At 41.8% G+C, this 12,808-nt stretch overlaps 1 protein-coding gene across 2 annotated transcripts in view; it reads right to left on the bottom strand.

Annotated features, from left to right (window-relative positions):
- Positions 1-12,808, bottom strand: part of LOC115096615 (collagen alpha-1(XXVII) chain B-like) — a 514,116-nt gene that overhangs the window by 284,406 nt on the left and 216,902 nt on the right. The window lies entirely within an intron of this gene.

Here is a 12,808-nt window from a genome sequence, read left to right as displayed (position 1 = left end):
GGGTCTTCGGGACAGCGAACAATGGCACTGTCCCAGCCTGCCCCCCGCTCTACTGCGCTCCACCCCTCCCCGCCCAGAACACCCCTTCGAAGAGGCCCAGCACTGGCATTTACACTTGTGGCCAGACCTCTTCAAAAATTTGCCCGGCGCACACAAGGCCCGGCCACGTGTGTAAACGATGGGATTTATGCACATGGGCGGTTTAAAATCTACCCAATAGAGAATTAGATCTTTTGGAGCATGATATTAAGTATTTAGAAGATCAATATATCAAAAGCAAGTATTATAACTTGCTCTTACAGCTTCAGAAACTAAAATTCAAATATAAATATTTTGTCAACAAGCGAGTGACCCATTATTTTCTGTAAAACGTAGGTTATACGAGTAGAAGCTTGTTAGCTCAATACTTTAAAAAATAATAGGAAAAATAGAGAATACAAGTTATTAAATCTAAGAAAGTTATATAGAGGTCCATATTTAGCCACTGTGTAGTTCAGCTAGTTAGATGTTAAATGAACAAAGCAGGAACTGACATCTATAGAACTGAAGTTGAAAACAATACCTTGGTCTGATCACCTCCTAATATCATTAAGAGGCATAATTAATTACTGTGAAATATTCCTTTTACAACAGATTTGTGAATTCTTTCTTCATTGGTTTCCTCTTTACCTTACATAAGTGGAGATGGTTAGACACAATCAAAATGGTAGTTGCTCCTAGAATAAATTTTGTTTTTTCTATGATCCCTATTTTCTTTTCCAGTGATTTTCTTTGGTAACAAAAGCCTCCAAAAATTGCAACTTTCAAATTAAAGGCTGATAAAGGAAATGGAGGGGGGGGGGGGGGGCTGTTAACTTCCCCGATGTTTACAGCTACTACTATCAGGTTTACATTCTTCAGCAAGGATTTCATTGGATGTCAGATTTGTTGCATATTTCAGATAATCCCAGATGGTTAAACATTGATTTTCAATTCTATTCTTGGTTACAACTCGGAGATAGTGTTACTTCCAATCTTTTCTCCAAATATGTCTTAACATATGCTTTCTAGATTATTAGGACTTTACCGTGAATTCAGTCCACTGGGACATCTCACTTCTACATTATATAAAATGATAAAATAGGTTTTAATAGGTTTGCGTAAGGCTTGGCTTACTGATAAAGATTGTATTGATGATAATTGGACTTATTTTTGGAATACGTCATGCATTTCATTATCTTCCAGCATAACTCAATCTTTTTTTCTTTATTATATATAAAGATGTTTGGACTCCATGGAAATTATTTAGGGCTGGCTTAGCTCCAAATTATCATTGTTGGTCTTGTAATTTTCCTAAAGCCACTATATCTCATGTTTGTTTGCCCTATAATCCACTAATTCTGGCATAATATTTGGCATATAATATGAACAAGACTCCAACCTTATTTCTGAACCAACGAGAATCACAGTAGATAATAAATTGTAGGAGATTTCTCCCGAACCGTGATGATGCAATGTATACGTTCGCGAGGCTAAATTAAAGCATAACCGAAGATATCCTGGCATGCAAATGCGGAAACCACACACAGTCAGAGGAGTTCCTGAAGCAGCATTGGACGCAAAACGTGCACGTCGAACTGCACTCTGATTTCCTTGGAAGGGTAGCACCCTCCATGGTCTGTGATCCCCGAAAGGGAAGTATTCTTGAACTAATTTATTCAAGGAACATTTTATCTAAATGAAAAAATCAACAAAAAATGTACATAAGTGAATTTTTGACCTATGATTAAAGATGATCCCAATCGCAGCTTGATAAAGAGCAGAGATGCCAAAAGAGCCTGCGGGATGTTATGAGAGTCATTAAATCACTTATACAAAAATTCGGTACCGACTATCATCACTAGAAGTAACTTTAAGAGAAACTAACGTACAATTTATTATATAATATTTGGCATACCATTTCACAAATATTAAATTTTCAGTGTCCAATTACATCTTGCATAGCTTTCTCTATGCAGCAGCCTTCCTTATGTATCTTTCTATCCCACACAGGCAGCTATTAAATTGTATTCTTGACAATCACATTAAAATTGATCTTATCATTCTGGAAGAATAGTGATTTGCTTAATGAACACTTTTGGTGGCATTCAGTTTGTATGTACTATAAATATGAACAGGCGGTTGCTATTAAATTCCACATATTGTCTAAATGAGTGGTGGTGTGGAAACCCTTGGATGAATATTTTGAAACTATCAGTCACTGCTGGCAGAACTGGAAGAGAAAGACCTTATTTTGTTGTACCTATTTATGCCACCCTCTGGTATTTCTTTTCTTAGTTTTTTTTCTTTTCTTTCATTATTTATTGAATTCTGCAGTTGTGTTTTTTTCCATGCTTTACTTATTCAAATATTAATAAAAAGATTGGAACTAAAAAAGATGCATAATTAATATTAACAATATCACTGTAAAAGTCAATCCACATAAATTTCTAAAAATAAAAAATGTCGAGCCTGATCAGTTCATAGATACCTTACTGCCGTCTTTACCAGATTTTGTAACAGAATGAAATAGATCCATAATAATGGTAATGAACACTATTGCTCCTGAAAAAAATGTTCTCTGATCGTAAACACAATGTACCCTGATTCACCTCTCATTTAAGAAACATGAAAAAAACACTAAGGTGTCATGAACATCATTAGAGAAAAAACTCATTACCTACATCACTTACCTAGCTAAATACAGAAAATATATAGATATTGCAAAAATAATCTTATTACTCAGAAAAAATTCAACTGGCAAATGGCAATCCAGCCACTTTATTCAATATTGTGAAATAATTAATTTCCCTAAAACAAAAACCCTCCTATGCATGTTGGTTCCCAATTTGTTCCTGCTTCATCTGTGTTCCTGATTCCTGTTCCTGCTCTTGAGTTCCGCGTCTACCCTGTTTGTCTATGCTACCGACTAGGGATGTGAATCGTTTTTTGACGATTTAAAACAATCGTCAGATATATTTTAAATCGTCAGAAATCGTTAGAGCTGCGATACAATAACAATTCCCCCGATTTATCGTCAAAATCATAAATCGGGGGAGGGGGAGGGGGAGGGCGGGAAAACCGGCACACCAAAACAACCCTAAAACCCACCCCGACCCTTTAAAAGAAATCCCCCACCCTCCCGAACCCCCCCAGTCTGTTCTTACTCGGGCGCCCCCTGTCTGCTCCGAGTTTCCATTGGCACCTGGGTCTCCTGGACTGAGCCTCATCTGGACTTGTTCTCCGATCTAAGTCACTGCTACTGGCCCCTGGCTATTTCGCTCATCACTTGGAGGAAGACCTCGGACGGAGGCCCACTTAAGACCAGCCGGCCCCGGTACCCAAGGGCTCAACCTGCGGAGAACGAGGGCTGGTATTGGAGAAGCTCCAACTGGCCTCCATCAATCAGCCAGCTCCGCCTACCGATGGTGGGGACCTGTAGGGCTTGCCCTGCGGGTAGGTCAACCCCACCTTGGCCCAAGAGTCCACCTCCGGCACAATATCTAGGTTTGCCAACATATATAATTAACCCATACAGTTGATCCAAAATTCAGCAGCTCAAATTTTGACAAATCAAGCCGCCAAGAACACATATCTCCAATCTATTCTTCACCACAATGGTTACCAATCTCATTTCATATTCAATATAAAATCCTAATCATGATCTTCAACTTATTTCATAAATCTTCAATCTGGTTATGTACCTCCCTTTGAATCTACAAACTGGCAAGACAACTCTGATCTGCAGACAAAATTTTACTAGAAGATATTCCCACACTAAAAATACCAAGACTAGATCTCAATAGCAGGCTCCATTCTCTAGAATGTTTTACCTGACTCACTGCAGTTAATCACAGACACTAAAGTAAACATAAAAGGAACTTTAAAACTTCTCTTTTTAAAAAGACTTTGATAACATAAGCTAGAACTTCAGATATCTAGACTTACACATTGCAGCATCTTTGCCATCTATTTTTATGATTGCAGAACTGAATCTTGTCTATTCCATGGTGTTGACTTTTTTTGTGATGTTAGATTTATTGATCTTTTGTTTTATAAGAATTATTTTATTGTGATGAAAAGTATTTTTTAAACTCTTTATTTAGAACGTTTACATGGCACATAAGAAAAAATAAAGGCGTAACTTCAATACAGCATTACATAGACGAAAACTTGTTCATAATAAAGAAAACACATAGTAGAGAAATCAACAAAAAGGACCAGACAGCTGAATGCACCATTGTGTACAGGGAAATAATCCTAATTAGCTTTCAAATATTCCTGATACGGGCCCCAAATAGATACATATTTAACGTGCTCATTCTTTAAGTCAAAGCATAGTAGTTCAATATCAGCAATATCTCTGACTTGCTTTTTCCAATGAGCAGGTCTTCCAAAAGGTAGCAATGGTGAATCGCGCCCCAAAAGAAGCTGTCCCACTAGCACCCTATGCTTAACTGTGTTACAGGTTCAGACCATGCACACTGGTATCCTGCCCAGGGGCTCTGACCTGGGGGGCTTATCCTATATACACACACACAATTACTGGGATTATACCTGGGGGCTTGAACCCAGGAGTTTATCCCCTACACAAATTTATTTTATTTATTTATTTAAAAACTTTTCTATACCGTTGTTTAGTAATACACCATCACAACAGTTTACAATTAGGCACGTATATAAGTTTGGTTTGTACATTTATCTAGGGGGTGCCAATCAATTTTCGGTTACATGTTCCATGCCCCTTGACCTTAGACTCCAGAGCAATCAAACTTTTCAAAACACAGCTCAAAACCTGGCTTTTCATACAAGCCTTCAAGAAAAAAAGAAATTGATGCAGGCAATTAAGTAAAGATATGCGGCATAAAGCACCGAATGCCTAATTTAACACTCCTTACTGAATTAGTTCAACCTTTTTAACTGTAGGCAACCTTCAGGACACATTGCTATGAAACACTCAATCACCCAAATAAACGCCTTTTTTGTTACTGAATACTAATGGCACCACCTATGTAATGTACGACCCATGTTTTTTTTTATATAGGTGCCCTATTGTAAACCGTTATGATGGTGAATAACTTAATGACGGTATATAAAAACTCTTAAATAAATAAATAAATAAATAAATGTTACAAAAATCTATTCTATATGGAAAATGGATTGGGATTTCCATTTATATGATTCATTGGATAATCATATACGTTTTATACTGTTTCTCAAATTAATACTTAATTATGATAAAAATAGTAAAGAAAGCAATTACGCTTTTAGGTGACTTTCAGCTACAAGTAGGTGTTCTTACTCATTGACCTCACTGTGAAAAGCTTTTTTGAATAGCCACACACAAACTATGATTCAGTACATCATGGTTCCAGGTAGGAAAATAAGTTTATATGAGCAATAGGAGGATAGAACAAATAAAATTAGATTGTATAGAAGAAGTAATGGTAGATAATAATTGCTATATAGATATAAAAAGCTTACATTTCCAAAGGATCAGCCATACCATCACGTCCAGGGCTCTCTCTTTCTCGCTGTCTCTCCTTATACACTACAAACACTTGGGAAAGCAGTGGTGTTCCCTCCCTCTGAATTCTTATCAGATTTCGGACACAGTTGTGTGGCCTTCACTTTCTCTCTCAGGCTTTAGTATAAGTTAATTGCTAGTTTTCTCAACATAGACTTAGTGAAATATCTAAATAAACAGTATCTTGCCTGTTCGTAAACATTTTACAGTGCAAGACAGTAAACAGGAGTTCACTCAGAGACTGGCCTGTGGCCTTCAAACTAGTTTGTGTCTGGGTGAAAACTCTGAATCCATACGACCTATCCTCTATATACATCCTCAGCAAAAGTAAAAAAAAATGTCTCCAACAAACTGGAACTAATGACCTGTTCCAATGACCCCGGAGACCTAACTCTGGAGTCACATTTACAGGGATGTCCAATATGTCTGCTATCGCTTGAGTGACTTGCGTCCAAAACTTACCAATGACAGGGCAGAACCACCACATATGGATATAAAACCCACTCTGGCCGCACCTTCGCCAACACTGCACCCCAGCCTCCGGAAAACATTGAGAATAAAAAATTGGAGTGCGGTAAGTTCTGTTCAATAATTTAATCATTAACTCCTTCTGCTTGGCACATATGGAAATGTGGTAGGCAGAATTCCAAAAGTGCTTCCACAGGCCTTATTGTCCAGTGAAAGGTTCAAATCTGTATTCCACACATCAATTACGGACTGTGGCATGTTCATACCATATTTACTCCGTAAAATGCCTAAATATATAAGGGAGATATCCTTCCTATAAGCATCAGAATCACTCAAAAAAAGACTCTAGGCCATCTTAAGTGGGTGCAATGGTTGGGACAGGTCAAACTAATCTTGCTAAGCATCCCTTAGTTGAAGACAGTAAGCATGTGAGTGTGGGAAAAGATCATAATCTTCACAGAGTGAGTGAAAAGAAAGGAATCCTGTGTCATCCCATGACTGAGTAACATAGACAAGACCACTATCCCTCCATTCTTTGAAAATGGGAGAGAAGGTATGACTAGAAATATTCGGATTCTCATATATAGGTGCAATAAGAGAGACATCCGCCTCCGACCGTCCCAAGAATGTAAGCACCTGTCACCAGATTTTCAAAGTGTGTGCAATTAGTGGGCTAGATCTACATACCCTCCCTACTATTAGGTGAGTCACAAGAGACAAATGGAAGCACCCCAACATTAATGCCTCAACTTGCACTTTCTCCAACTGGAGCCAAGCCTCTTCTCTACACCCCATCCAAGCCTTCAGAAAAATGAGTCTGGCAGCCCAGTAATAAATCCTAAGATTAGGCAGAGCAAGGCCGGCCTGTGACTTGGGCAACCAAGGCCACAACATACCCATCCTAGCCTGCTCCCCCCCCCCCCCCCAAAAAAAATAAATTTAATTATGCATTTATTCAACTTAACACTGAGGCTGGAATAGAACAGGGCACATGTTGAAACAAATATAAAAGTTGTGGGAGCAAACATTTTAAGTAAGAAAATTCTACCAGTTCAGGAAATAGATAAGTGATCCCCAACTTGTAATTTTTGCTTAATATAGGAAATAACTGGGGCAAAATTTTTTCAAAAAAAATCCTTTAAATTTTGTGGAATAAAAATACCCAAATATTGAAACCCAGGCAGAACCACCTTGAACTCTTTAAGCGAGTCCGGAATTAATAATTTCAAGACCACCAAAAACAGTTCAGATTTATCAAAATTAATCTTGAACCTGGCCAGGGAACCGTATTGCCCCAACAGAGTAAGAATGGTCTGTCCAGATGTCTTAGGAGAAGTCATATATATTAAGACATCATCTGCATAAAGAGAGATTTTATGAGTTCTTCCCCAAAAGTGAACCCAGAGATATCAGGATGCTGCCTCCAGAGGCTCAACCTCCAGGGCCGCAACCTCCAGGGGCTCAATGGCCAGATCAAAAAACAAGGGAGATAGAGGGCAATCCTGCCACATACCTCTTGTTATATCAAAAAAGGGAGAAGGCGACCCATTTATAGTCAAGTGTGCTCTTGGTCTCTCATACATACCCTGTATCCAAGCAATAAAACAGGCTGGCATGCCGGCCTCCTCTAAAACTGCAAAAAAGGACCAAGAGACACGATCAAACACCTTTTCCGCATCAAGTGAGATTATAGCCTGTTGCAACCATCCCTTCCCAATGGCTTCACTCCGCCTACCTTTCTTTCCTTGCACCTCCTCTTGCTGTTGATGGACACCTGGCTGCCATGGCGTCTGCCTGCCGTGCTCTCCGGCATTCCCGGACCGGCTTGGGCGCTGCCTCCCACCATGCTCCGCTTGTACCTTAGGGCGTGTGCGCCGCGTGGCCCTCACTCTTATTTCCTACTTGGCATGAACCTCAGGGGCGTCCCCCTGTGATGACGTCACGCTGCCCGGATATTTAAAGCCTACTTTGTTTGCTAGTCTTTGAGTTAGCAAGGGGATTCTTACAGATGGGATTTGCTCTCCATACCCAGCTACTCTGCCTCCAATCTACCACTGGACTCTTAACGCTAACGGGGTACCCGCTCCTCGGGGGCCTCACTTGCCTTTCAGGTCGCTATCAGGAAACCGGTACTCACTCCTCGAGGGCCCATGTTCCCTGACTCGCTGCCTGCTCCTACCTTCTCTTCTGCCTGGAAGGATTCACTATCTTCAACACCAGTGAGTACTACCATCTCACCTCAGAGCTCTTCCCTGGAACCAGGTACTCGCTCCTAGAGGGCCTGCCTCCGTTCCAGCCCTGGTGCCATCTCCTACATGGAACCGCTGTGTGAGTACATCACCTTCAAGCCTCTCAGCTCCCAGGGATCAGGTACTCGCTCCTCGAGGGCCTGCTCTCCCTATCCTGGGGTTCTCCATACTGAGGCTTTGTGCATATTCCACTGTACTCATTATTCTCAGTTCTTTCCACTACAGCACTGCTACCGGAGGAGTCACTGTTCCAGTGCCTGAGGAATACTAGCCCAGCCGGGCTACTTCAACTACTCACCACTGCCACCTCTGGTGGCTTCACCACATTGTTTAATAAAAGATCAATCTCTGGGTTTGTGTGTCCTAAGCTGAGCCTGACCTGTGGCCCCTCATGAGACTGCCCCCCCCCCACCGTGGGTGTAGTCAGCTGCTACAGTGTCCAAGGGTCCACCCAAACCTCACTAATTATAACATAGCCCCAGCCATACCCCTTGATCTAGCTGAATGGAGGAGATTAAACACCCTCCTAGTATTAGACATGGAGTGCTTTCCTTTCACAAAGCCAGTTTGATTAGGATGCACCAGATGTGGGAGTAAAGTCTCGATGCATAACTGCAACACTTTCGCAAAAATCTTAATATCAGAATTAAGTAGAGAGACTGGCCGATAGGAGCCGCACCCTAAGGCATCCTTACCCTTCCTATGAAGGAGCATAATATTTGCATCAGCCATAGATCCCAAGGAGTGGCCATTATACCTGGTGGAGTTAAAAACTAGGTTAAGAAAGAGAGAAACTTGTGCCAGGAAATTCTTGAAAAAGTCAATTGAAAACCCGTCAGGGCCTGGACATTTCCCACCTGGAAGGGCCTTCACAGCGGCCTGGATCTCAAGTAAAGATATAGGCTCAGCCAGCAGCAAGCTGAAACTCAGGCAAGGAAGGTGAACCTAACTTGGTTAAGAACGCCTGAATCTCAGATAAACAATTACCCTCCAGTTCCCTATACAGATCAGAAAAGTATTTCAAGAAAGCATTTTCAATGTCCCTGGAACCAGTGACATTTCCATGTGCTCTGCCGTATTTGTGCAATATGCAATCTACATGCTCACTTCTTAGTTACCCTGGCCAGGAAAGCTCCTGGTTTATCACCATGTTCATAAAACGTAAGTTTAGTTTATTTTAAAGTTTTCCCAATCTTATGAACCTCCAATGATTGCAATTCCCTCCTACATTTTTCCAAAAATTTAAGGATCCTAGCAGAGCCAGTTCATTTATGATTAATCTCCAGGTACTTAATCTGTGCCATCAGGAGCCACTCTTTTCACTTTCATTTCCTCTGAAGGTGACATGTGAAACTGATACATTTGCCCCTAAAAGAAAACCTTAAAATTTTCCCAGCGTAAGACGGGTGCATAATCTCCCTCTGGGTTGTAAAAATCAAATCCAGCAACCGGCTTCCTTTACCAGATCCGGGAATCATTTATCTCCCAGAAGAGATGTATTTAGTCTCCAGGTATATGGTCGGGACTCAGTAGCCTCTAAAGCAAAGCAAAGCAAAGCTCCACAGAGTAATGATCAGAAAGTGTGCAAACAAATATATTACTATCAGTTACCTTAGTAAGCAAATTTGGGGAGCAGAGAAAAAATCAATCCTACTATAAGAATTATGACACAGTGAATAAAAGGTATAATCTTTTTCTCCAGGGTGAAAATGCCTCCAAATATCTGTGAGATTAAATATGTTAATTAAATCCTGAAAACCTAAATTAAGAGGGATTCATTGCCGGGATGAGGCAGTTCTATCAAGCATTGGGTTAGGGCTAAGATTTCAGTGTCCCCCCAAGCACAAATGTTCAAAACCAAACTGTTTTATCTGGTCAGTGAGATTATGAAAAAACCCTGATTGTTCCACATTAGGAGCGTATACATTTACAAGAGTTAGAGAGACTGAATGTAATAACCCCTCTATCATAATGAATCTACTATCTGCATCTGCAAAAGAGCAGTGAATCACCAAGGGTACATCTTTATGTATAAGGATACATACACCCCTACTTTTAGATTTATAGGATGAATAATACATTTGACTAACCCAGCCAGCCTGTAGTTTTTCATGTTCCAGATCGGTAAGTGAATCTCCTGCCAAAAAAGGATCTGGGCCTTACGCCGCTTGGCTGTCTGAAGGATATGTTTTACTTGATCGGGGAAGATATCCCCTGAACATTTAAAAATAAACAAGTGGTGATATCCCCTCAGGAATGACATATACTGGAAATGAATTCAATGAAGTGACATTACTATAAGGAATTTGCCAAATAAGTAATCCCAAGATGAAGAATACAAGGTATACCAAAGATAATTAAACAAAATAAATGAAAATACTGCAATCCAGTCAGTAAACAATTCAGAAAGGCCATCCAACATGAAAGAAATAGTATATGCCATTAATTCCCCTCTCGCCCCCCAAGCAACCTCTTCAAACACCCCCCCTCCCCCCCACGAGCTGCATTAAGAATCTTCCACTTCTTGCAGAAGTTATGTAATTTAATAATAACGGCGCGAGGCCGACCCCCAGCAGCCGGGGCCGGCACCGGAGCTCTGGGAGCACAATCTATTTTGATAGTAGTTTGGGGTTCCTCAAATTGCAGCATGGCAGGTAGCCATTTATCACAAAAAGCCACATCATTGTCTCCATCCACCTTCCCTGGCACACCTAAAATACGATTGTTTCCCCGGCGCGATCGATTTTCAAGTTCATCTAATTTTTCTAGAGTTGTATTATATCGTTGCTCAAGTTGATCAATTTTGGCTCCGGCTGCAGTCAGCACCATTTCTAAATCCATTAGTTACTGTCCTGCTCCTCAATTTTAGTTGAATTGTCCTGCACAGCTTCTACCAATTGGGTCATTTTGTCGACAACTATTGCCAATCGATGATCCAATTTGGTAGAGATCTTTTCCGCCAATTCCTCTATTCAGGCTCGAATTGAAGCAGTCTGATTGTCTGTCTCACAAGGCGCGGCTGCCATATCTTCATCAGAGGCAGAATCACCCACATATACTGGTGTAGCAACCTTGGGAAGCGATCTCTGCCCATAGCGAAGGCAGAGATCGCTTCCTGGTATCTTTACCCAGTGACATGGCCTGTAAAAATATTTCACCCATAGTGAAAAGTAAGTAAATAGGATAAATGTTGGCGGGAACTTGTTGCGACTGTCGCTGCCCAATGGCTTCACTCCGCCTACCTTTCCTTTCTAGCGGCTCCTCCTGCTCTTGACGGACGCCTGGCTGCCGCGGCGTTTGCCTGCCATCCTCTCCGGCTTCCCCGGACCGGCTTGGACGCTACCTCTCGCCATGTTCTTCAGGTACCTTAAGGCGCGCGCGCCGCGTGGCCCTCATTCTTATTTCCTCATTGGCGCATTCCTCTGGGGCGTCCCCCCGTGATGACATCACGCTGCCGGATATTTAAGCCTACAGTTTGTTACTAGCCTTTGAGTTAGCAAGGGGAATCTTACGGATGGGATTCACTCTCCATACCCAGCTACTCTGCCTTCCAAACTCCATTGGACTCTTTCTGCTAACGGGGTATCCGATCCTCGGGGGCCTCTTTGCTTCTTTCAGGTCGCTATCAGGTAACCGGTACTCGTTCCTTGAGGGCCCATGCTCCCTGACCCTCTGCCTGCATCTATCTCCTCTTCTATTTGGAAGAATTCGCTACAGACACCATCAGTGAGTGCTACTACCATCCACTCCTCAGAGATGTTTCCCTGGAACCAGGTACTTGCTCCTCGAGGGCCTGCCTCCGTTCCAGCGCCAGTGCCATCTCTTACATGGAACCGCTGTGTGAGTACTTTGCCAACAAGTCTCTCTGCCTTCAGGGATCTGGTACTCGCTCCTCGAGGGCCAGCTCTCCCTATCTCAGGGTTTCTCTATATTTGGGACTCTGTGAATGTTCTATTGTACTCACTATCTCAGTTCTCTCCACTACAACACTGCTACCGGAGGAACCGCTGTTCCAGCACCCTGGGGAATACTAGTCCAGCCAGACGACATCTTCTACTCACCACTGCAACCTCTGGTGGCTTCATAAACTGTCTAAATAAAGATCAATCTGTGCTTGTGTGTCCAAGAGCTGAGCCTGACCTGTGGCCCTTCATGGGACTTCCCCCCTGCCTTTAATCTCAGAGTTGTTTGACCGGCTTCAAGGTGCCAAAATATTCTCGAAACTTGACCTGAAGGGAGCTTATAATTTAGTTCACATTCGCAGTGGCAACGAATGGAAAACAGCCTTCAACACTTGAGATGGTCATTTCGAGTACTTAGTAATGCCCTTCGGCCTGTGCAATACACCCGCTGTGTCCAGTACATGATGAACGACATCTTGTGGGACCTGTTGTACAAGAGTGTTGTAGTGTACCTAGATGACATCCTGATAATTTTCTCAGGACCTACCTAATCATCTAGAGGACGTCAAACAAGTACTCCGAAGACTTCGAGAACATCGGCTCTACGCCAAGCTATCCAAGTGCGAATTCCATAAGGACTCTGT

The sequence above is a fragment of the Rhinatrema bivittatum genome, chromosome 8 (genome assembly GCF_901001135.1).
Source record: "Rhinatrema bivittatum chromosome 8, aRhiBiv1.1, whole genome shotgun sequence".
In the NCBI taxonomy this organism is placed as follows: domain Eukaryota; kingdom Metazoa; phylum Chordata; class Amphibia; order Gymnophiona; family Rhinatrematidae; genus Rhinatrema; species Rhinatrema bivittatum.
The sequence above is the reverse complement of the archived record's forward strand: the minus strand, read 5'-3'. Positions and strand labels throughout refer to the sequence as shown.